This window comes from Chelonia mydas, chromosome 1, assembly GCF_015237465.2.
Source record: "Chelonia mydas isolate rCheMyd1 chromosome 1, rCheMyd1.pri.v2, whole genome shotgun sequence".
NCBI lineage: Eukaryota > Metazoa > Chordata > Testudines > Cheloniidae > Chelonia > Chelonia mydas.
The window spans coordinates 182,039,894-182,066,384 of record NC_057849.1 but is presented as its reverse complement, the minus strand read 5'-3'; the positions used below and the strand labels follow the sequence as shown (position 1 = coordinate 182,066,384).

The 26,491-nt window shown below is 44.4% G+C and overlaps 1 long non-coding RNA gene across 1 annotated transcript; it reads left to right on the top strand.

The window, feature by feature from the left end:
* Positions 1-1,985: 1,985 nt before the first annotated feature.
* LOC122464119 lies at positions 1,986-7,095 on the top strand. The gene is made up of 2 exons (XR_006288022.1): positions 1,986-2,405; positions 6,445-7,095. It is a non-coding gene; the product is annotated as an uncharacterized LOC122464119 (long non-coding RNA).
* The last annotated feature ends 19,396 nt before the right edge of the window (positions 7,096-26,491 follow it).

Below are 26,491 nucleotides of genomic sequence, written 5' to 3'. Positions count from 1 at the left end.
AGCCAGACATGGCCACTAATAGGCAGTTCTCCATCTTGCGAAGACAGACTGGGTTCTACCAGGTGTCTTCATGTCAAGCCAGGTCAGTCGGGTTATAACTGGTGCTAACTGACACTTCTACAAACTAGCCTTTTCCTGTAGCTGAGTTGCTTTCAAAGGTATGAGACTGAAGGTCGGACAAGAAGTTAAAGGCTTAATCTGCAGCAAGGGAGATTTAGGTTACATATCAGGAAAAATTTCTAACTCTGAGGATAGTTAAATTCTGGAATAGGCTTCCAAGGGAGGCTGGGGAATTCCTGTCAAGAACAGGTTGGACAAACAGCTGTCAGGGATGGTCTAGGTTTAGTTGGTCCTGCCTCAGTGCAGGGGGCTGGACTAGATGACTTCTCAAGGGCCCTTCCAGCCCAGCATTTCTATGATTCTCTTCTGCCTTTGAAAACATCAAAGAAATTGCTACCAGTCTGACCTGTACAACTGAACAGCTCACTGTTTGTACAGCACACTGGGGTCTTAGTCCATGATCGGTTCACCTATGTGCTTCTGTAATAATAAATAATAACAACATATTAGCACCAATAGTGAGTGGCTATTGGAAAGTAATTCACTTCAACCGCACACCTGGGTGGGTTGGGTATATATTATCCCTCTTTTGCAAATGAGAAACTGAGGCACCAAGAGCATGAAGACTATTGCTGATCATGGTTTCAGCTACAGGTCCCATTGATTCCTGACGTTCTAGTGAAAATGATCTAGTTACTAGTGTAGATAGGGTAAAACTGTTTAAAACACCGTTAAGGAAAATATGGTGTCAGACTAGTGGTGTCAGTAGGTGTCAATCATGCTTTCTGTAACAATATTATAAATGACTTTCAGAGTAACAGCTGTGTTAGTCTGTATTCGCAAAAAGAAAAGGAGTACTTGTGGCACCTTAGAGACTAACCAATTTATTTGAGCATAAGCTTTCGTGAGTACAGCTCACTTCATCGGATGCATACTGTGGAAAGTATAGAAGATCTTTTTATACACACAAAACACCCATTTTTTCATGCTTTGTGTGTATAAAAAGATCTTCTATACTTTCCACAGTATGCATCCGATGAAGTGAGCTGTAGCTCACGAAAGCTTATGCTCAAATAAATTGGTTAGTCTCTAAGGTGCCACAAGTACTCCTTTTCTTTTTATAAATGACTTTGTCTTGCTTATGTTATCACCTAAATTACCTTCAACAGCATTGGTAGTACCAGCAGGCATCACTTGCAGTTTAGAGTGACCACTCATCATAATCAGTCACTTCTTTGTGTAGAGGAGGCCATGGTTGTATCTTTGTCTAGACTTGTCGCAAGTCACACTGTGAGTCAGGGTCAGAACTGCGACTGGAATGCAGGTCTCCTGACTCCCGGTCTTGTGTTTAAAGCACAAGACTAAGTGGTAATCATGGTCATCCTTTAGCTGGGGTACAGCTCTTCACACATCTCATTAGGAGACAGATTAGCATTTCTTCCCAAAGCAGAAGTTGTGTGCCCATATGGGTGGGCAGATAACACGGCTTCAGGGATTCCCAGTGGAAGGCTGACATAATAGGACAATTTAAAATGAAACTGAGCTTGCAGCTGGAATAAAATTACAATTTACCCTGGGTCCTTGATAGCAAAGTGATTCAGGGAACTTGCAATCGGTACTGGTACAGAGATGTTTTAAAACTGTGGCATTTCGGCACTTAAGGTGGGTATTAATGGCAATGACTGAAGGAGTTTGGCAGCTGTAACATTTTTTAAAAATGGGGCCGTACATATCAATCTTAGCACGTGCACTGTATTATGCGTCCCATCACCCTCTCCTGGATGTTCCTTCCTCCTTCCCCCTTGTGCCTGTTGTCTATTTCCCTTACCTATGTTGCCATACTCTGCTTAGCTCTTTGGAGCAGGGTCCCTGCCTTTACTCACTCTGGAGAAAGCGCTGTGCACACCAGATGGTGTGATATTCTACCCATGGTACATAACTTGGTTTACAAATACTGCTGGACTCCAAGGCAATTGCAGTAAAATATTGTTGGGGAAGGGTGGGAAAGAAATAGCTTGCAGTAGATCATCTTTGGGCAATGTGCATAACTAGGGGAATCCTGTCTACCCCGTGACCATATTGTCTCTTGTTCCATCTGCAGGGTTCTTCCCTGCCCTTGCCCAGGAGCAGCCTTTGGGAGTGGTTCTGGGGCCTTCTTTTCTGACATGCCTTTCTCTTCTCCCAAGCTGCTGCAGAGCCTAGAAGCTCCAGGAAACAAAGCTCCCTTGGATGGAAGAAGCTGGGCCAATGAAACCAGCTCTCAACCCTGACTGGAAGCGCTGTGGGTGGGAGAGTTCAGTTTCTAGGCCCTCCTCCGTTGGAATCTCTGCTGAGATCACAGAGCAGTGAGTCATTTAGCACCAGTGCCTTTTTTTTTTTTTTTTTTGGGGGGGGGGGGGGGGGGGGGGACGACACTTATCCACTGTGACTTGGGCTGAGACCACTGACCCTACCTGCCTGGTCTCCAGTGCTTACCTCTGAAGGCTTCATCTTTCCCTCCAGTCTCTGGTTTTCTGCAGCACCCCCTGGGCTGCCAGCACTTCTGAACAGCCATTATATGAGTGCTCTCCATCACAACGCTGAGCTGTGCTGAGTCCGGTATCCCTGGAGAAGAGGGCTCCGTCTTTTGTTGCCAGCAAGCCATCCAGTGCCTCTGGACTTATTTTGGCTTTGTCTTGTTTTTTAAAATTGTGGCTCCATTCCCCAGTGCCATTATCATCACCTGTAAGAGGTTTTATAATTAGTCTATAAATAGCTACCTTAGACGATGATGATGATGATTCAATCATCCATGGGATGGTGAATGGGCACAGGAGGGAGGGAAATAGGGGTACGAGGCCAGGTTCAGGTGCATGACCCGGGGCTAAGAGGTTCTGCCTGATTGTACAAATAAAGGGCCACTAGACTCTTTCATCATCCATTGGTCATTTGTGCCAAGACAACCTAGATTCACATGAGATGGTATCAGCACCTATATAACATTTAAAAATCCCCCACCTGTCTTAGAGAATGCAGTGGTGGCTTTGGGCAGCAGCCCTGGGGAATTTCAGGGCAATTGAGAATTCAGCAGTGGGTCTGAGCAGAGTCCCTGGGGAATTTTGGGGCAACTAAGAATGCAGGGCTGGACATGGGCCCTGGGGAATTTCAGGGTAACTGAGAGTGCAGCACAGGGGCCAGGCATCTGCCTCCTGGGACTTCAGTGGTTTAATGTTGACTGCACACTTAAAGATTTGCTGCTTGTTTGTGCACCTCTGTGTGCTGGGTTTTTAGAGGCATCTGGCACAGTATGTGTCACCACCACCAGAAGCATCAGTGGGAAGAGAAGCTGCCTGTTTTGCAACAGAAGTGCTGGTGCCTGCTGCCAATATTTTTAGATGATCATTAGTTTTAGATGAGCAGTTCTGTCAGTGTGATCAAGCTGGTGTGTTACTTAAAAGGAAATGGTGTTTTCTCTTCAAACACACCCTGTACCTGAGCTGCTGCATCAGCTGGAGGGAAGGAAACCCAGACTCACCTAGAGCTGCTTTAACTCCACCAGTGTCCAAGTTAGTGTCAGTTACGTGCTAAAGAGCTGGAAGAAGGTGCAGTTTACAGTATGGGAGCTACTTTAACTTGTACATTTCCTGGCTCTCAAGCATGCAAGTAGCACCTACTTAGATCCCCTGAGATAGCCATGGAGTAGATCTAACTGAGCGGAAAGGAATTTAAGAGACCGTTTGGGGTTCTAATTTTCACCACCTTATGTATCACCTCTGAATTTGGCCCAAGGTTTAAAAATTGACCCTCCAAGGGATCTTCCACCCATCAGCATGTGCCTTACAGCACATTCATTTTGATTTGTGCTAATATCAGTACTAATAGTTAATAACACCTAGCTCTTTTAATAGCACTTTTTCTTGTTTCTTAATAGGCAAAGACTTCTGGGGGTGCCCCAACTCTATATTGGCAGCCTACATGTAAGGCAGGGGTTGTAGCTTCCTCTTTTGGTGGCCAGTAGATAATAATAATACTAATGAATAGCAGTCACAGCTACTTTCTTCAAATGAGAGGTTTAAATCTGGATGAAGTACAACTCAGATGGGGTGTTATCCCAAGAAGTACTGACACTGTGTGCTTCGCAACTCAGAAGCAAATGGATCATTTCCCATAGCAAAGGTAGTATCCCTTCTGTTCCATGTCCGTATTTATTAATACACATGTATCAATTACTGAAAGGGAAGAGCTCCTTTTTCATCCCACTGCAGCTCTCGAGTGGGGACTTTTATTTATTTATTTATTTATTTATTTAGAAAAAAGGCTTCTCTTAAATATAATTTACTATTTTGTTTAGCCTTTTACACATCATGAAAGTATTTCTAGCACAAGCGGAGCTGTAAGTTAATTGATACTACACTGAGGGAGAGAGGGAATATCTAGAATTACAAATCAAATTACACCTCTTCATCGGTCATAGCTTTGTTTAAATCAGGAATCCCTGAAGTTTCACTTAATGTGGACCACAGGTTAGCAGAGAGAATGTCTCATGGACATTTGCCCTATTGTACCCAATCACATAACAGCTCAGTGGCAGTTACAGCCACAGGACAAGTAATGGTTGGGACGTGTTAATGTATTTTAGCTTCCTTCAGTGCAGTTTAGCAGCTGGAAACAGAGTGGCAGCCCTGTGTGACCAGGCACTTCTCTGCAGTTTTGGAGAAGTTTAGTTTAGAATCAGAAGTGGCTTTTTATTCCTGGTTCTGTCATTCCTTCGCTCTGGTCATGTCACTTCAGCTCTCTATGCCTCTTTTTCTCCATCTCTTAAAATGGGGATGCGAATGATGATACTTATACCTTGCCTTACAGAACATTATGAAGCTTGTGGTGTTGCCAGCCTCATGCATTTAAAAATCATGAGTTAGGCCTCAAAATTGAGATTTTAAAAATAACCAATTTAGGGGTCTTTTTATTTGCCTTCTGGCTTTGGAGCCTTTATGGGTCACAATTTCAAGTTCTCTCTGCAAGCATAAGGGCTAGACATTTACATTATTTGTAAAAAAAATAGAAACTGAGATTCTCTCATAATTACTTGACTCCAGGAGCTGGGGTTTTAAGAAAAAACACCACATATCCCAAGACTTGTGATAAAATCATAAGACTTGGCAACAGTGAATGATTAATATTTAGAAAATGCTTTGAACAACATGGGTGAAAGACTCTGTGGAAGTGCTAAGTATTGCTGTATAATCCTAGACTCTGCATGTCCTCTGCACATGAAGTGACTCTGTGAGGAAAGGGTGTATTTACTGAAATAACATTGATGAAGAAAATCTTGGATCAAATTCCAGATGAGCCCAAACTTCCTCTCTCCAGGATGTGCCTCCCTGAATCAGTATGTCGAAATATCCTGAACTTGCAGGGTGTCTGAAATCTGGATCCAAACTTTCCCAAATGTTGGATTCTGTTCTTTATAGGAATTAGTTTGAGCTATGAATTCAGGTATGAACCTGGATCTGGTATCTGAATTCGGGACCCTCTCTACTTCATCTAAGAAAAAGCCCACAGATTTCAAGCAGACACAACTCCCCTCCATGCTGGTACAGAACATAACTGTGGGGGGTGGCGGTGGAGACTACAAATATTGAACAGGGAGAGAACTCTCTTATTGTAGGGTATTCAGCTGGGGAAATGGGGCATTGAGAAGTTGTCACTTTCCCGCGGTCACACAGGAAGTGTGTGACGGATCAGGAACTGAACTTAGATCTCCCAATTCAAGTCTGGTGCCTTTGACCACAAGAACATCCTTCCTCTCTTTTTCCATTAGGTTTACAACGTGCATGTTGGTGCATAGGGGAAGCTTCTTCTGCAGCTACCAGGCCTGATCTCAAGCTCACCAAAGTTAATGAAAAGACTCCCATTGACTTTCAATGGACTTTAGGTTCAAGCCACAGAGGAAATTTGTCAAGCAAGCTCCTTCCCTTTATGACATGATGTAAAGAAAATGGCATTTTGGTTTAAGATGCTTTGTAGTTGTGGCATTCTGCAGGGCTTTCCGTCTCACTGAGTTTGAGGAGAGAAGTCAAGACACTGCTCCTAACACACACACAAATGGGAGTTGTTTCTGCCCTTTGGAAAAGGAGCTGAAGTCATGCCCGTTGGCCACACCTTGTGAGTGTCTTGGGCCTTGTCTACACTGTGGGACAAACATCATGGTGGAGAATGTGTTAACTAACAGGATGTTAAGTCTTAAACATGATCAGTTAACATGTTTTAAACATACCCTGTCCTGGCTACACTGGGTGTTAAGTGGTTGTTTAACATCATGCTACTGCAATTGTGTTAGATTCTGTCTACACTGGGGAGAAAGCATGTTGCAAAATGTTAACCAAGTTTTGTTTCTGCTTTCAGGGCAATCTCCTTTCTTCCATGTAAAAAGATGCAGCCTGGAAGGGCCAGTGGTGAGCACTGCCATCCCAAAGGTCTCTAGCAGCTGAGAGGGATCCAGAGAGGCACAACAGAAAAGATGATTACCAGGGTGGACTTCTGAGGAAAGAATAAAAGAGTTAAAGGGGGAACATCGTTGACATCCGTGGAATAAAAATAGGCATGGATTTGGCCCACTACATCTAGTTTGGTTATGTGACAGCTAAGTGGGGCTGGCCCAGCTATCTGCAAGTATCTGAAGGGTGTAAACACCAAGCAGCAGAGGAAGTGGTTAGAGATCCTCTGGTTAGAGAGGGTCCGGGCACAGAACAAGGAGGAATGGCGTAGAACTAAGAAATGTAGGCTGGATGCTAGACCCCACCATTAGGAATGTTTCCTTTCCAGATGAGGACTGACAATCTCCCACAGCTTGAGCCATTTATATTGAGACTGGACAATCAGTAAACAGTGCAAACAAGAACAGCCCCGCACTGGTGGTGGAGGGCCAGGGGCTGGGCTGACTGCTATTTGACCAGACAGCTGTATTCCACCCCTGATTTCTCTGATGCTGTGAAGTGACAGGGTTCCTTTGGTTTTTTCCTTGATTGGCTCATTGTAAAATGCTGCTGATTCTGGGAGTGTCTCCTGTTGGTTTGACTTATACCAGAAGCCAAGGGGCCCGAAAGGTTGGAACACCTGGGAAATAAAGGTCAGTAGGGAAAAGGGAGCAGGGTGCAGTCCTGAACGGGTACTTCTGTATTTGACGGAATGCTCCATGCTGTGCATTTCAGAGAATTGGGAAGTGCTGGTTGGCGTCAGAAGAGGAACAAATGCAACAGGGTCATTGTATGGGTACATTTTATCCAGCAATCTGACAGAGCCCTAAAAATATCCTCCTGCTTCCCTTCCATATTTAGGTGCTTTGTGTGATGTTATTCAACCATGACGCCACCCTAATGCACACAGCAGCTCTCGCACAGGGAGCATGTGCTCACTCACTGCCAAATCCCCCACACACCACTCATGCCCTCTGACAGCCTTCCTCTTCCTTCACACATGGGTGTCCATGCTCACAGCGGGACGAAGCCTTCTCAGTATGCCACAAAGACAGGTTGGCTGAAAGACAGGCTTTCTCCCCTCCTAGCACTGCTGCCATTTGCCACTCAGAGGCACAAGCAGCTGTCCCCCAAAGCTCCCTTTTGTCACCAAAAAAATATTCTACATTGGGTCAGAGAGGATCCCCAGTCATTGACACTCTGAGCATAAGGCAGGAAGGGGGAGCCATCCAAGATGGCTATAGTGACAATATCAGGGGAAACCTGTTTAGGATTAAACAAATCTAACTGATCAAGAATGACCGGGTGGCTACAGCATTGGCCTATGACTCAGGAGACCTGGGTGATATTCCTGGCTGTGCCATTGGCCTGTTGGGTAACCGTGATAAGTCCCTTTAATTCTCAGTTTCCCCATCTGTAAAATGGGAATAATCATACTAGCTGAGAAAGGTATAACATGATCCAATGGCTGGATGCTGAAGCTAGACAAATTCAGACTAGAAAGGAGGCTTACATTTCTAACCAGGACCGGTAATTAACTACTGGCACAATTTACTAAGGCAGTGGTGGATTCTTGATCACTGAACATTTTTAAATCAAGATTGGGTGTTGTTCTGTAAGCTTTGCTCTAGGAATTATTTTGGGGGAGTTCTATGGCCTGTTTTACACAAGAGGTCAGACTAGATGAGCACAATGGTCCCTTCTGGCCTTGGGCTCTAGGAACCCCCAGTGTTGTATCCTAGACCACACATCCAGTGGAAGATTACTGCACGGGTCCATGGAGCCTGTGCCCAGGGGCCCCTGCCAATTTGGGGCCCCTGGAAAAATCTCCCCCACCAGGCCCTGGGGCTGGAGGAGTTCTCGCTCCCTGCCGCAGCCCTGAAGCCATGGCAGGGGGTACAAAGATTCCCCGTTCTCAGGGCTGCAGCTGGGGGTGGGGGCAGAAAGGAGAGAGTGGTGTCAGGGCTGTGGGGGAAAGGGTGGAAGGGGGGCGGGGCCACAGGGGAAGCTCAGAACGGGGTGGGTCTGTGGGCAGGGCCATAGGCAGAAGGGGTGAAATGGGCTGGGCTTCAGGCGAAAGGGGTTGGGCAGGTCCACAATTCCGGCTTTGGGGCCCCCCGACTTGCTCCGGCCCACGGGCCCTAGAGACCTTGATCCGTCTCTGCGCACACCTTGTTAAAACCCAGTCAAGGGTGAACCAGGGCACAACCCAACCATACAAAACCTTGGAAACCAGAAGGATTTTCCCTTCATGTGGCATTTCCAATACTTTGTGCTGCCCATATAGCCAGAGTGACTGCTGCCTATTGTACACGCGCACTCCCACAAGGAAACAGCTTCGGCTGCCTGCAGTTAGTGCCGCACAATCCTTACTCCTCCAATCCGCGCAGATAGGCTTGCCTGTGCTGTAGTGCAAAACCTTGCCTCCACCCTCAGCCGTGTCCGTGGAGGTCAACAGTGGACACGGGGAATGACTTCTTGTCTGACATCAGTGGTGGTGCATGGATATGCTCCGAGTTAAGGTTTTGCCTTAGTGTGTGTTCATTGAATTTGGGAAGTGTGTTGTGTTTCAGTATCGGTTGGAGTGGCCACCTCTCTGTGGACTAACTGGAGGGTTGTGACACACATGAGAGGAACAGCTTCCTACATGACTGTTTTTTGCTGTCCTGTGCAGTGTGGAATTCAAGACACGGAGCAGTTTAGAGCTTGGATTAGAAAACTGCAAGACCAATTTGTGGAGCTTTGGGCCTCGGCCAGTGAGTTACCTGAAATGTACAAAGAGCAGAGGAAAATGGTAATGACCTTGACAGCGTCCTTTTAAGATGAGGTTGTTTTCCCAGTTCATGTGCCCTGCTCCCCTAGCCATATCCCGTCAATCATTTGCCTGCACTGGGACGATGCCCTAGAGGTGAAAGGCTCCACATCCCAGTCTCCGGAGCCTTCCAAGGGCAGGATTAGTCCACTTTTTACTTTTCCAATGACTGTTACTGAAGTGCTGCTGTATCAGTATTTGATACATGCTGAATATGCATAGCTAATGTTCTGTTGGCCTCATGACATTGTACCATGGCCGTGAGACTTGGACTGATTTAGGTGCATCCACCAAGAAATAACATTGCTGGAGCATGGAATCCATTGATGATCTGTGCACGTTTCTGCAATATGCAGGAGAGGCAGTGGGTGATGAAAGCAGAGACTGAGGTTCCAGGGCTATACAGTGCTTTAGGTGGGGACTTGGTAGGTGATGCTTGTGGAGGAAAGGAAATGTGGCAGTGTACTGGGGGGCTGATGAGCTGTCCAACTGTACAATAACTTTGGCTATAGACTGATGACTGACCACCAGAGTGAGTGCAGGGCTCGGTTGGGGAGCCTGAAGAATGGACACAAGGGAGGAAATACTTTCATGGGAAGTCGTCATTTGGTGTCTTAGACACACGGGGAAGCCTCACTGAGGGATATTCATTTCAGGCGCGAGTTTCAATGGTGCAGAGCACCCACTGTTCGACTAGAGTTGTGGGCACTCGTCAGCACTTCGAAAGGTCAGGCCCTTAGTCGGAATCTGGTCTTCAGAGAGGACATTTATTTTGTATAGTTTTGAGTGTGGACAGGGTGCCCACAGAGCAGTCTTGTTAACACACACAGTAAATTGGCCAGACTTTTCTCTCATCTCATGGCCTTGTGACACTACAGAAGTATATTGAAAGATCAGGCCTTACAGGGCCAAATACATTTACCTTCCCCCACAAGCAACACCTACCAATAAGAGATGTATTGGTATATGAACTGAATACAAAAGCACAGACTCCTCTGCCCTTCCTTGAAAGTGAATGATACCTCCCAAAATGCAGGTAGGAAACAGCCCAAGTAAAGATGTTTCTTTCCCAGGGAAGTTAGCATCACAAACTAGTCTAGGCAGCCGAATCAGGAATGCCTCTTAAAGGTTCCCCAAAACAAATCACAGATGCATGAAGACAGTAGAAAGTCCCAGGGCTTGAGATTACAGAAAATCACTTTCATTTAAATTAAAAAAAAAAAAATCCAAAGCTCAGCACCACAATAAAGCTGAGATTCACATGTTTTCAGGTTTGGTTCTTAGTTTTTTCCCTTAAACTCCCCCTCCCACCTTCAGAAAACTTGCTGGGTTGATATTCTGAAGTTTTATTTCACATTTCTGAGGGAAGAATTGAGCCCTAGTGTGTTCTATTTCCAGAAAACCATGTTTTACCCTCCCATATATACGTTTCACTTGCATTCATGTCAAAGGGAGTTGCGAATGTGGATGTATCAGCAAGCACAGACTCTGGTCCTGACCATTTAATCCACTGTATAGTATATTGCATTAAAAAAATACACTGCTAAGAGAATGTTAAGGTTGCAAAGTCAAGCACTCAGAAGTGAGGAAATACCAGAATTGGGGTTGCTTTTGCAACCTCACTGCATGCTCAATGCAGACAGAATCTTGAGAGAATTTGGCTACCAAACTCTTAACAAGTCTCTACTGAGCATATGCAAACTACCCCCCTGCCAAATTTCAATTCCTTGTTCCAAAGCATGGACGCACTAGAACCTCTCAACGAAATGGATGTAAAAACTTTTTTAACACAGGGGAAACAATGTCTTTTTTCTCCTAATCTTGGTCTTGGAAATGGATAAACTGTTTTTTTCTGAAACTTTCCAAAAAAAAGTCAGCCTCAGGCAGACAGCATAGAAAATTTCCGCCTAAATGGGTAGTTTGGTAAAGTTGTAAGCAACTTAAAACAAGGACTTATGATGGAAAATATCAGGCAACCTTAAGTATAGGTGATGCTACCAGGTCTGCCTATAATTAAGGCTGCGATTCTGTCACGGAGGTCATGGAAGTCATGGATTCTGTGACTTTCCATGACTTTCGCAGCTGTAGCAGCCAGTACAGCTGACCCCAGGGCTGCCTGAGCAGCTGGCCCCGGGGTCAGCCGCTCAGGCACCCTGGGGCCAGCCGCTGGGGCGTTCCAAGGGGCCACCCCCTGGACTGCTCCTCGGGCACCCCCAGGGCCAGTTGCACTGGCTGCAGCTTGAGCAGTCCTGGCAGCTGGCCCTGGGGACCGCCTGAGCAGCAGCAGTCCCAGGGGCAGCCCCAGAGGCTGTTGAGAGAGCGATTCCCCGGGGCCTTGGAGCAGCAGGCCACCGGGGACAGTCAGCCCCCACCGCTGGAGCAGAGTACCCCCAGAGCAGCAGGGCCTCAGGAGCAGAGATTTAGTCATCATGGATATTTACAGTAAAAGTCATGGACAGGTCACAGGCCATGAACTTTTGTTTATTGCCCATGATTTGTCCATGACTTTTACTAAAAATACCCATGACTGAATCTTAGCCTTACCTATAATCCATACTCCAACTCTGTCCCCGTGGTGCAACTCCCATTGAATTCAGTGTTGCATTGTGCATGCCTGTTTGTGCACAGAATGACCACCCACACTTGGCAATACTTCAAATTATTAATCACCAACAGTAAATGTGTCCAAATCTGTATTATATATACAAAGAGTAATGAATGAAAACCGGGGCTGATTCAGAAGCAAATTGGGGAAAACAAACATGCGATGAAGTGAGCTGTAGCTCACGAAAGCTTATGCTCAAATAAATTGGTTAGTCTCTAAGGTGCCACAAGTCCTCCTTTTCTTTTTGCGGATACAGACTAACACGGCTGCTACTCTGAAACCACTCATACCTTTGTAGGGGTGGCAGGCAAAATTTCTAAGTGCCTAAGGCCATGTTTACACTACAGCAGCACAGCTATGGTGCTGCATCTTTTCTGTTATAGTGTAGGCACTTCCTATTAGACTGTGGGGAATTAAGCAATTATGTACCCACATAATTTTATGCATAAAATGTATGACCAAACATTGTAGCATAATATTGCATAATATCCCTTAACACAGAAAGACCATGAGAAATGTTGGATCACACTGAGAGTCAAGGGAGTATTCATCGATTTTGCCACAAAATGCCATAACAAGGGTCCCACATTGCAAATATACCAGCAAAAGAGAATAAAAGATTTTCCTGGACCGGTATTTGAAGATGGCGGAAACTCTTGCAAAACGTGCAACGTACTTCTGCACCCTCAGAGGAAACTGACAATTGCAAACCACCTCACCAAATCATGGAAGCATTTAAAGTGAGAAACTACATTGCAGGGAGAATCATAAAAAATGCAGCGTACACTTTCAACGTGTTTCAACACAACAACAAAAGCACAACATGAGCATTTGCCTATTTCCATGACCGGGTCTTAACTTGTGTGCTACAAATGTACCATTATCTAAATGGACCATCCTTTCATACACCATCCTTTCACACCAGTGACTTGAGTCAAGAATAATAACGCAATTCCAGGAGGTTACCAACTTCAAGATACATATCTTACAGATGTCTACAACACTGAGAGAAATAAACTTAAGGACAAAGTGAAGGATAACTACATGTCAGTTATATTTGATTAAATGACTATTGTACTTAACAATTTACTGGCACCACTGGTGAAAGACCTCACCGGGAAGGTGTCCTCCTATTTTGCTGACACGCAGTTCATGCAGAAAACAAATCACAGCACCGTATCTCAAACAGTCATTCAGACTGTGCAAAGTTATGAAACTGCTTACAACAACGTGGTTGTCTTTGACATGGATAATACCGCGTACATGAAAAACACTTACAAAACTGGACTGTCTGGACTGTTTCCTGATAGCATCCATGCCTTGCTCACATGATCAATCTGGTGGGGAAAAGTTTTCATAAGCCATTCGAGGATGTCACTGCACTGGTAAAAGCTTTCTTCCAAATGTTCCACATGGCAGGGGGTAGGAAGATGAGGTACTTAAACTACCTAAGGCAAAAAAAAAAGTTCCCAGTACAACGATAGCACCAGAACCAGTAGCAACTAGACAGAACAGCTGTTTTGCTGCTGTTCAGTATCATGAAAAGCATTTTCAATATTACCACGGCTTTGCTGAAGAAGAGATGGGTGTGCGTGGCTGCTTGGCACCACATTCATTGCAGGAACTTGCAAGAGTGCTGTCTGATGAAACCCAGAGTTTAACGCTAAAGATTGTGTTGTGTTTTATCAGTGAAATGTGCAAGCCAATCATTGACCTAATGGCTACATTTGAAAGCCAGAGACTGTGCACTCTCTTTGCTGGTGAGAAAATGGAAGAACTGCTGTTTTTCCTTGGGACACACGCTCAGTTTTTGGAGCAACCCACTGTAAGGTTTCTCAGGGCTGAAGGTGTCAACAATGTAACAACTGATGAGAGTAGCAATTTGTCCCGCTGTTGACAATTCAGCTGAAAAAGTAAATCAGTGATACTGAGAGTGGACAGCCCGCAATTAAGTTCCTGAAATGCATAAGGATTTCCAACCCCAGAAGAGTTCCTGTAATGTCTCATATCAAGGAGAATTATGCTTCAATTCCTGGTTTCAGTGACTTTTCGGCAGAGGAGTTGGCGTTGTATACCGGGAAGGTGACACCCGAGGTGATCAAGAGCACTCTACAGTCGGGAAATTGACATCGCCATGTTTTGGTCGTCAACAGCCGACCTTCTTCTAAATTTGAAAACATTGGCTTTCAGATACATAAATGCTGTAACAAACACAGCTGATGCTGAGCGCAGCAACTCATTGTATAATCTTGTCCTCTCCAACCAGAAGCATTCTCTTTTGGAAGACAAACTGAAAGAGCTTGTGTTCCTTTATTTCAATCCTGGAATGGAAAAAGACTTTATGTTAACCAAAAATCCATTGGTTAAGTCTGACTGGTGCTTTATTTTATTTTATTTTTTACTTACTGTTCTAGTATTTTGGTAAGCAGTATGAAAGAAGAACCCAGTGTAACTGCACAATAATTCTGTTGCATTGCACAGTACTTGAGATACCGCGAAGACTCAAAGCAGTCTTTTCTTTAATTGTTCTTTGTTTTGCAGTTGGACTTTGAAAAGGCATTAGCATCTAGTCTACTGCAGAAAGAGGGTAATTTTGCTGAAAATTAGGAAAACTAACCTCAGTTGAACAAGTCCTTATTTAAAAATTTTATTTAGTTTTAAAAATCACACCTACCGGGTCGCTTTTTTTGTTCACGGAATGATAAAGCCCTATAGTAAGTTCTGTGATAAAATGTGCTGTATGTGCTATCTAAAAACAAAATGCCTGCATATATTTCTAAAGAAGGTTCAAATAGGGTTATATTTCATTTAATATGTAAAAAAAAATACAAATAATTTTGCGTAATTTTGATTTTTTTTCTGCGGTGTATCCTGTGTTGAGGGAAGGGGTTTTTCTGCTGATGTAGTTAATCCACCTCTTGGAGAGGAAGTAGCGAGGTCAATTAAAAAATTCTTTCATCGACCTAGCTGCAGCTCCAGTGGGGGTTAAATTGACCTATGTCACACAGGGTGTGAAATTTTTCACAATCCCGAGCAATGTGGCTAGGTCGGTGTAATTTTTAGGTGTACACTAGGCCTAAGTCTCTTTTGAAAATGGGACTTGGTGTGAATGGACAGGGGCGGTGGAGCCTTCCCAAAAGTGGGAGGGGCAGGGCCCCCCACCCCCTCTGTAGCCCCCCCTTCCCTGCCTCTTCCCCCCGGGGCCCCGTCCCCAGCCAAGCAGGGGGCAAGGAGTCTGGGCATCTCCACCTGCCTGGGGTGAGGGGGGGGCCTGAAAGCAGCCCCTGGCCCATGTCCCTGCCCCCAGAACCCCTAGCCCAGGGCAGGTGGAGGGCCCATGGCTCCCCACAGTTGCCCATGCGGCTCTTACCTCGACCCGGCTCCTGCCAGGGGGTGGGGCCTCGGAGCCACAGCCTGGCCATGGTAAGAGCCACCCAGGCAGCTGTGGGGAGCCGTGGACCGTCCATCTGCCCTGGCTGGGGATTTTGGGGGACAGGGACAAGGGCTGGGGGCTGCTCTCAGGCCCCCCCACCCTGGGCAGGTGGAGGGTATGCGGCTCCCCACAGCTCCCCAGGGCTCCCCAGCTGAGCTCCAGCTGCTGGTGTACTGGCCTAGCCTAGGGGTGGGGCCTCAGGGGGAAGAGGAGGGGTGGGGCCTATGGTGAAAAGTGGATGGGCCAGGCCCATCCACTTTCAAAAGGTCCCCTGGCCCCCTCTGTTCCAGCGCCACTGACCTAGAAGCCTTTTGAAAATATTACCCAAAGTCAACCAAACAAATTGCATAAATAGTGAGCTGTGGTGTAGTAAAAATTGGGGCAAATAGCATTCAGACTATCCATAGGCTGAATTAACAGAAAATATGTAAAAACCTGAATCTTATTCACAGGTCATTCTTACTTAGATTGTAAGTTACTTGGGACAGGGACTGTCTTTTTTTCCAGTGTTTGTACAGCATCTAGCCCAGTGGGGTCCTGGTCAATAACAGGGCTTGTAAGGACTACAAGGATACAAATAATAACAGAACAAAAAAGCTAAATGAATCTAATATGTTGTTTACTGTGACTAGATCACCCAGCTCTAGGAGTTTTGTTCCAGATTATTGACAATGTGTGTTATATTTACAAGGTTTAATAAGCTACACAGAGCAGTACATTCTGAAATGCTGTCAGAGAATTAGAACTAAACTACATTTGTCCAAATGAGTGAAGAGAGTGCATTCTGTCTTTCATGATGTTCTGTTATTTACTCCCTAATTTGATACATTCAGTAATTCACTATGGCCCTGGTCTTGCTACCAGCAACATCAAAACTCACATGGATATCAGCAGGATCAGGATCAAAGGCTGTGGGTCTCCCAATTGTTAGTGTGAATTAGCAGGGTGCTAAAGGCCAGAGTCCATTCTCAGTTACCTAAGGGGAAAAAATATTCCCAAAATCCAGTTTTACCACTACAAATAAGCATAGCGGTAATGTATGCATAATACATTCCAAAAGCATGGCAAAACTAGAGCCGATGAAAAAACAAAACAGTTTTTGTGAATTTTATTTTCAACAATTTGTCCCTTTTTATTGAAAAGTGTCAAAATAAATTTCTGACCAGCTCTAAAGATGTGTGAAACATCACCAACATTCCCCCTTCTCGGCCTCTGTCCCAACAAACCCTCTCTTCCTATCCTGCCCCACTGCCACACCCTCTTCCTCTGCCCCCAGCCAGGAGCTTTTTGCCCCTCTTTGCTTCTAAATTACCATAGATGTTAGATCTAGTTTTTGTTTATTTCTCTTGCTGTACACAGTGCAGACTTCAGCACACTTAATACTGCTGATTAGTAATTTAAAGTGTTATCAAGTGTGCTGTAAGTTTGCGCACAGATCAGTATGTGCAACGGAGCACTGTATTCAGTGGGAGTTGCACCAGCTGTGTATAACATACATTGACTTTGAAAGATTCTGAACTTACTTGATACATCCACAGACATGGGTGCCTTTGAAATCAACACGAGTCAAATGTGCACATGAGAAAGCAGAATTTGGCCCTTTGCCTTAATGTAAGTAACCCTCTGTTATTCAAAGTTGGAGTTTAACTTGAGAAATACCTTGAGCATTATAATAGATCTCTGCACTGATGCACAAGGAAATAATTTGTGGGATTCTACAGACACCACAAAGTGTAGGAGAACCCCAGGGATTTAAGGATTTCATCACATCTAACTGAGTCGTAAAAGGATTGAGTTAAAATAAACTTGCACTTCCCCCTCCCTTGATACTTTGCACCAGACTTGAACCCAACTCCAAACCTTTTGAGGTTGGCCATTTGCTAATCAGAAACCAGAGATTAAATTAATTCCGAGAGTGGACTAGAGAAAGAGAGTCTGTACTTGGAAACCTAACATGGAGATGGGGGGAAAATTCCAACTTTCTCTGGTAAATGATGTGGTGGGCCAAAGTGCGGGGAAGGCTGTAGGAGTAATTAGCACAAGTGAAAAATGTCTTTGTTTTCTGAAACTCCTCTGTTGTCTGGAAACACACCAGGATGCAATTCTGCTCTCAGAACCCTGAAACATCAGGAAAATCTGCCAAGTTCCTATTTTGAAGGGGGAGGGTGAATTAGGGGAGGAAAATGAAAGAACTGAAACTGAAAACATTTTAACCTGAACCAGCTCAGTTGCAATGCTGAGCTTTGGTTGTTTTGATCCTTTAAACCTAAATTAAAGTGATTTCCTGTAATCTCAGATCCTGGGACTTTCCCCTTTCCTTTCATGCCTGTGCTTTGATCTTGGAAACCTTCAAGAATCATCTCTGATTTGTCTGCCTGAAGTTTATGAAGTCGTCTAACTTCCAAGCAATAGGAACATCTTTACTTGGGCTATTTCCCTATGCACACTTTGGGAGGCATCACTTACTTTCCAGGAGGGACAGATGAGTCTGTGCTTTTGTATTCAGTTCATAAACCAACACATCTCTTATTCCACAAACAGCATTTGGAGCTGTCAGGGACTGAAAATAGGCCCTGTGAAAATATTACCTTATATCTTATGGGATTGCTTCTGCTCCCCGATTTGGCTAAGTTCTACATCAACATAGAGCTTTCAAGCTGATTACACTGGCGAGAATAAATATTTGCTCAAGTATTCAGAACACTTTCCCTTTGCCTGAATGGTATTGTGAACAAAATGTTGCTTGTTCTCATAAAACAAATAAAAAAGATCAAAATGAACTAAATACAGTTCCAAGGCTTCACTAATACCTTTTGCAGCATTCACCCAGCTCTGCTCCCAGTAGGCTTTGTCCGCTATTAAGTATTTTCTGAGAAATGAAAAGAGAAGTCATTAAATCAGTGTTTGCAAATTAGTAAGATTTAACCCTGTTTTAAACTGTGTTTGTGCATTGGTTAGCCTGTGTTCTGGAGAAGCTGGTGATGTATATATAACAGAATTCTGTTAGAGGTATATGTGAGCAACCATTCTTTGGGCCACAAAGAATTTCTAATGCTCACCACAAGTGCTGATCAGTAAAATCTAATTCCTCTGCAAAGTTCATGAGTTTGCCCAAGTTGACGTGGCTTTTCCATTCTTCTTATTGTTTTATGTAAAAGAAAATAAAGAGGAAAAACTGTGATAAATCTGATGCTTCAGCATCTTCCTCTTTTTATAGGACAATTGTTTTTAATACAATTGCATATACCCTTTCTTGTTAAATTATAAGATTTCCTTTTCAGATTACAATATTCCTTCTACCCATTTAATCCCTGATTCAGGAATGCACTTAAACTAATGAGATTTTTGCACGTGCTTAAAGTTGAGCCTGCACTTAAGTACTTTTTTGAATTTGGGCTTTAATATGTGCACTCTAATTTAGTGTATGTCAGGCTTCCTGTGAAGAGCTAAATCACTGGGCTCCAAAGTCACGTGTGTGTGTGTGTGTGTGTGAGAGAAGCTATAAGTGAATTAGAATTATGACTCTTGCCTCTAGTTGAAGCGATATACTTGGTGTGCTTTTTCTTTTAAATGCAAGCTCCTTGTGATCTGCCATTCCAGTATTCTGTAGAAAGGGGCCAAGGCTTAAGGAACTTGCATAGATCTGCTCTGTTCTGAGTCTGGTTCCAGTTGACTGTGCAGAACAGGAGCTTCACAGTGTCCTGTCTAGACTCTGTCTGGGAAGCTCAGCCCTTAAAGGCACAGTCCCAATACCATACCTTCCCTTCCCAGCCAAAATGTAATAAAACACTGAAAACCCATTAGTGCCACACATTTACACTTACATCCAAACCAATCATGAAGCTTACTGCCAATGTTCATTTAGTCTTGGAGGTGCGCTGTGCTGTCATTTGGCCTGCAGGGCTCCCCTGGAACCTCAGCGCTACTGCTGTCAGGAGGGAGCAAGTCCACTTGTTCTGGTGGTTTCATGTCCTGGGGCTCTGTTGTCTCAACCTGCTGTGGTTGTTGCCTGTTTGAGTCCTCCAGGCAAAACAGCAGATTCAGTGCCCCTAATTTCCTTCCCTTCTGGGATTTGGAAAAGGTGTCACCTATTACTCCATAGTATATGTCTGTCTGGTGTGACAACTTCATATGGCCGCAGAGCTACCTCTTGTGACACCGGTCCTGTTTGTAGCCATTGTTTCCCGTCACACAGTGTCATTTCCACGAAGTGGTGGCAGCTCCTGTGACCCCAAGTCCCACTGATTTGTTTTGTGTTGCCTTTTTGTCTCTTTAGCCATCTGCAAGCCCCCAGGAGCTCCCTCTAACCGAGCAGACGTGCTTGTGTTGAGTGTTGAGTTTGTTGTGTTGAGTTTTCAGTTTTACAGAATGCCAGCTGGGGACAACTCATGCTTCATTGATGCATTCTGTAATTTAACAATGCGAAATACAGAACAGAGTCTGACTCCGCAACCTTTTTCAGTAGGTCACTTTGTGCAGAGCGCATCTACTTTGCTGGCTGTCGTATACCAGACAATGTGCCACAGTTTAGTGGGCATGAGTTTAAGCTGCATGAAAACAACAATCTCCTCTTTAGCTGTAGTATCTTATAATAAGGCTGTCTCAGGGAAGTAAAAATACTAGTCTAGATGTAAACAAATCAATGCCTATTTTGCTTAGGGGGCAGGGGAGGGGGGCAATTTTTCCTATGCAACAAACATCAGTTCTTTTACTTGACTTGGCCTGAGTTTTTGACATGTACAACACACACTGACAGCTTCCTTAATGCCACTGTTCATTTGGGACCAGTATAAAATGTCTTTAGTCTTTCTCTTAGATTTTTTTTCAATGCCTAGATGATCTTCATTATCCTTTTAACATACTTTTCTGCAATACTTTAAGACTCACCATCCTGATACCTTTAAACAAAATCCCATCTAGTACTTAGAGCTCCCCCTTAAACTGATCATAGGAGCTGGGAATATGCTGTCCCAGACACCCTGTGCTAATAGACATAATCACTTTTGGCAAGGTCTCATCCACAGCAGTAACCCTGGCCATCACCGTCCATATTTCATCTGAGATTGGACAGGTATTCTTTATTGTCAGATTGACATGTACAAAATCCAGCTCTGGACCTTGCTTCGGTCCACTTTTGTCAAATGCTCTAGACCACCATGTCTGAGACCACCAAGTGTCTCCCAAGTTTGTATTCAATTTGCAAATCATATAGTAGTATCTGAAAAAATAATCTCTGTATTCTTGCTGGGCGGGGCTGCCAGGCCCCTCTCAGCAATGGCAATAAATGGCTTCTGGTCAGTTTCAGCTGACACAACCCCCTTCTTCCTCCCCCCGCCCCCCACCAAATAAAGACATGAAACTGTTTACACCTATGGACTAATGCCAAAGCCTCCTTCTCTATTTGAGCATATTGGCACTCAGTATTCATGATGAATACACCACTGGTCTCCAGTTTTGTAAGAGGACTGAGCCAGTACCCTCGTTAGAGGAGTCAGTGGACAACCTAGTTTTGTACTTACTGTCACAGTACCTCAGGACTGGGGCCTCTTTAACTGTCTCCTTCTGTTCCCCAAACTCTCTATTAAGATGTGCATCACATGTCTACTGCATGTCTTTGCACAGTAGCACTCGCAGGTGGCTGGTTCAGGCAGCTAGCTGAGTCACAAATTTCCCTGTGTAGCTCACCATTTTAAGGAAACTTTGTAACCCTTCCTTGTCTGGTGGGGCCCGCATGTCGGTGATGGCCTCAGCCTTACTGTAATCTACCTGTACATCTTGCTGTGTTAACTTCTCCCCAGCTATGTTATTTCTGTTACATGGAATTTACATTTGTTTGTTTAGCTTTAGCCCAGTAGCTGGGGTTCTTTCCAAAGCAGCTCAGAGCCTCTGGTGATACTTCTCTGCTGTTTTTCCCCAGATCATAATGTAATTTATGCAAACCTTAAGTTAGTACCCTCTATATCAACCACATTTTGTGGTATTTTCGGGTGAAACACCTGGGGGACCAGACCAAAACCCAAATGGCAGTCTGCAAAAACAAGGTCTCCCAAAGGGGGTGTTGAATGGGCACAAGCATGTGCTCTGTTTTTCTAAGGCACCTGCAAGAACTCTGCTGATGCATCAGGCCTACTCCTGAGTAATTACTCCGTGTATAGAACATGGACAATGTTCCCTTTTGACATATTGAATTCTTTGGGTCTATGCACAAGTGGAGGGTTCTGTCTGTTTTTCTACAATGACCAACAAGTGTTACCCTCTTGGTTGATTCTTCTACTCGCTGGATGATTCCCAGAGCAATGAGCTCATCCAGCTCTTCTTTTAGCCTCTGGCTTAGTGCTAGGGAAACTTTCCTTGGGGCATGAATTGTGGGACAATTGGGCTCTTTCAGCTCTCTTCTGTGTGCTGTTGTGAGCTTCCCTATCCAGTGGAAAATGTCCTCAAATTGCTCCTTAATTGTTTGGGTCTCTTGCCCCTCCAAAGAATGCACCCCTTGATGAGACCAGGGCGTGACACGTTTTTAACCCAATAATGGGTGCTCTTGTCCCTGGCACTATTACAAATTGTATCTTTATTTACCCATACGTTTAGTTCACACCCACCTTTAGTGGGGATAAGCTCACAACTGTAAGCCTGAGTTTTACCCATTTATAGCCAGTGCCTGTGGCTTTTCTTTTAGTATGAATAACATTGTTTGCTTGTGCACTATTGTCCACCTCAAAATTAATGAAAATTAATGTTTTCGGGCTGATAGTCCGATCATCTTCTGCTGCAATGTTGTCAGCTGTTCCCAGGAAGAATTCATCTGAGCCAGCTGGGCTGTTGTCAGGCTCTTTGTCCAAACTCTGCCCCCTCTGCTGCTCTTGCATACTCTTCCAAAGGGATGTTATCCATTAAACTCTTGCATCTTTTCCCCTATGTTGGGCCTTGTCCTCACTTGGGTTGGTTGCCACAGCATGTGCAGCTCCACGTGCTGTTTTTGGTGGACCCCGAGTTTGAGTTCCACATGCCTGTCGGCCTCTCATCTCATTTTCTTACGTTATTTTGGATTCTCCGTCTTGTCTACAGCGTCAGCGCACTGTGCACTCTCCGTGAGCTTCATTCTGGACTGGGTGACATCCTGTGCTTGGCAGATTGGAATTGCCTTAGTGAGGGTTAATTCTGGCTCTCCCAATAGTGTGTCTCTAACATTTTTGTTCCAGATTCCAGTCGCAAGCTGGTCTCTTATGAGGGACTCAGCTCTAAAATCTCTGCTATGGTTTCACCTTCTTGTTGTACTCTGAAACAGCTGAGAGATGTTTTTCAGCATTTTTAGGTGGAGTGCAGTTTCTCCTCAAACGTCTGCAATAATTTCATAGTTAGCCTACTCTGCCTGAGTTAACTAAAAACTTCTAAACACATCAAGTGCTTCAGAACCTGCTACTGGCACAAATAGGGCTACCTTCCACCTGTGTCTATATTTTCTAGCATTCATTGCTTGTAGATGCAGGGAGAAGCACTGTTTAAACCTTTTCCAGCTGTCTTCCACATTTCTAAAGTTTCATCTCTGATGGATGGGGCTTTTAACTGCTTCGTTCTTCCACTCAGGATCTTTTCTCAGCTCTTTTTACTCCCGGGATTATGCAGTGTTCAGAGATCACTCAGTGCTCAAGGAAGTTGCAAGTGTCTGGTTCCAGCTGGCTTCACAGTTCCCCCGCCCAGATTTTCTGTTTGGGAAGCTCAGCCCTTAAAGGCACAGCCCCTAATACCACACCTGCTCACCAGGTGAAACTGTCAGGGCTACACTTTTATTGTGACTACATCTCCTATGCACCTAACAATCCTGCCCTCCAGTATACCTGCAAACTGTGACAAGAGGGACATGGCTTCACAAGTATAGTCAGCCTCTCTGGGGACTGGTGGAGACTGGCCCTGCATTTCTCAGGGCACCCTTGAGTCCTAAATAACTACCGCAGTATCTGCATTCATTGACTGGAATTTCTTCTTAGTTTTAATATAGTAAAAGCAAAACTGTTTTTAATCATTTAAATATAAAATGAAAGTGAGAAAATATTCTTTACAGCTCAAAAAAGGTTTGCCAGTACCATATTACCAAACAGGGGATGTGCTTACTCTCAGAATCAAATTTTCAAGTGCCTAAGTGATTTAGAGCTTAGGTCTCCCTGAAAATCAATGAGACTTAGGCTTCTATGTGTGGTGTATTGAAAACTGTACTAAAATTGTAAACTATCACTTTAAATGGTCAGCATTTTTTCCTGGCCCTGTTTGCAGGCTAGGGAACTCCCTAGGAAAGGATGTGATCTGGCCTAGCACTCTAGCAGCAGTCAGTCTGCAGAGTAAGGTGAGATAATATGTGTGACTCTGTTTCAGGGAGCAGCCTGCTTTGTCTCTCTCTCTGGTTTTGGGTTCTTGTGTGTTATTGATCTGAATTCCAAGTAGTAAAGTAGTGTTATGCTGCAACCTTCCAGAAAGAGTATTTTATGTTCCTATCTGACTAAGGTTGCCAATTTTGGTTGGATATATTCCTGGAGGTTTTAATCACATGACATAATTTATAATTAAAGATTAATCTTTAATTCCTGGAGACACCAAGACAATACTGGAAGGTTGGCAACCCTACATCTGGCTCCTCTCTGTGTATTGTAACAAAGTTCTTCCTCTACCTTGGTGGGTCTTGCGCTTATTGGCAGATTTGCTCGCCTCGGAGATTCACAGCAGCCCTCAGTTTGGCCGTTTTCATGAACCCACAGTCCAGGTCAACTCCTCCTGCGTCTGATCAGGAGTTGGGAGGTTTGGGGGGAACCCGGGCCCGCCCTCTACTCCGGGTTCCAGCCCAGGGCCCTGTGGAATCTAGAGTGCCTCCTGGAACAGCTGTGCTACAGCTACAACTCCCTGGGCTACTTCCCCATGGCTTCCTCCCAACACCTTCTTTATCCTCACCATAGGACCTTCCTCCTGGTGTCTGATAACGTTTGTACTCCTCAGTCCTCCAATAGTATGCCTTCTCCCTCTCAGCTGCTAGTGCCTCTTGCTCCCAGCTCCTCAAACGCGCACCACAAACTGAAGTGAGCTCCTTTTTAAACCCAGGTGCCCTGATTAGCCTGCCTTAATTGATTCAAGCAGCTTCTTGATTGGCTGCAGGTGTTCTAATCAGCCTGTCTGCCTTAATTGTTTGCAGAAAGTTCCTGATTGTTCTGGAACTTTCCCTGTTACCTTACCCAGGGAAAAGGGACCTACTTAGCCTGGGGCTAATATATCTGCCTTCTAACACTCTCCTGTACGGCGTTCTCTGCTTGGTGTCCCCGTCTGGTTCCCTTCGTTTGACCCTTTGACCACACTCCTGTCCATGTTATTTCATTAGTTGTCCCCCGTATTTATTTGCTGTCCAGGTCCTGTGGATCTCCCTCTTAGGCTGGGGGTGGATCCTTTAGCAGTGGGCGTGCAAAGCCCAGATCCCAATAGGATCACTCTCCTGTAGCCATCTGGCCCGACCCTGTCACGGTATGCTGTGACCATAATACTAAGTCACTTTTCAAAATGATACTGTCTCCTAAGTGGCTTAGGCACTTCTGAAAACTGTACCCGAGATGCCTTCAAGCCTTGAGGGCAATAAAACATGAAATGGTGTGTGATTATACTGGAGGGCTATAATAGACATGTATGATCATACTGGGTACACAAAGGGAAAGAGGGTGGTTTTGTGGTTAGGGCAATAGGCTGGACTCAGAATAGCCAAGCTTTTGGTGATTCTATATTTTTATTTTTTTCCTCTGAAGTGCCATGAATGAATTTCTGTTCTTTAAATCTACTGTAACTAGTAGTCTCTGTATTTATGTACCATGCTGATGATCCATAGATAGAATGTAAATTTATAGGGGGAAAAAAGAAAAGGAAACTAATCGATGAAACACATGTGCTAGAAATCCACCAACAGCCAGATAAATAGTCCTAATTAATTCTTAGTTTGTGGTTCGTTGCTCTGATGCCAAGCTCCTCCATACCATTTCAGCTACTTGAATCCTTAGCAGAATAGTTGTATGTTGTGCCCAGTCAACATCTGACTTCCTTATAGAGTTAGCATGTGGCCAGCTATGAGCTATCAAAATAGAACTTTGATTTGTTCACAGTACAGTGGGTCCAGTTCACCGCATCTTACTCCAATTCTATGGTGCTGTAAGCCCACTGACATCAAAGTGTTACACAGAGTTAAAACTGGAGCATCACAGTGGTGAATCAGGCCTGATGTTCATACTTAATTCATTTGCGTTATAACTATTGTTATTGCGGGTTAATGGATAGGTCATTATTTCCACTGGGATGTAAAGATACAGGCCACTTAACAAAACAAATAAGAAAGGAAGATCCATGCCTTGCAGAAGATCTGATCCTGCGAGGCGCTGAGCATCTCTGCGTGGTGCCCTGAGCTGTCACTGGAGCCAACAGCTGTTGTCTAGAGCTGGGTGAAAAAATAGTGTTGTGGTTTGCTGGCAATTCTGGAAAATGAAAAAACAAAATCAGAGTCCAGTCAAAACAAAAACAATATTTTTCAAAAATTTTGGCACATTGAAAAGTAAAAAAATAATAATTTGGGGGTGAATGTTTCATTCTGACCAGATCAGAATGTTTTGTTTCAATTTTGACCATTACATTTTTTTAATAAATGGAAAGGAAATTTTGAAATGAAAACTCATTTTCAACCAAAAAAATTAAAACATTTTATTAAAAAAAAAAAAAAAGTCAATACAAAACTTTTTTCTGACTTTGCCCCCGCCACACCCCCGGCTAAAACAATTTGGCAAAATCAGCAGGCATTTGCTAAACAGTTCGATGTCACTGAATTTGGGCTTTTTTGCTGAAAAAAGGTTCATACAGAAATCTGCCCAGCCCTAGAGTTGTGTGCTCAGGCCCTCTCAGAAGGTGCTCAGCATCTCGCAGGATGGGTCTCTAAAATAGGCAAAATGCAGGGCAGTGTTTCAGGCACAGGAGGCACAGACAGCTCATTGACGGGAGACCAGTGTACCAAGCATTCATGGCAGGGCGTTGGGAGAGGCAGTGAGAGAATGTTCCAAAAGCAGGAGGAAGCAAAATGGCTGGTGCAAAGCGGAGGGGCAGATAAAAAGGAAGGGAAC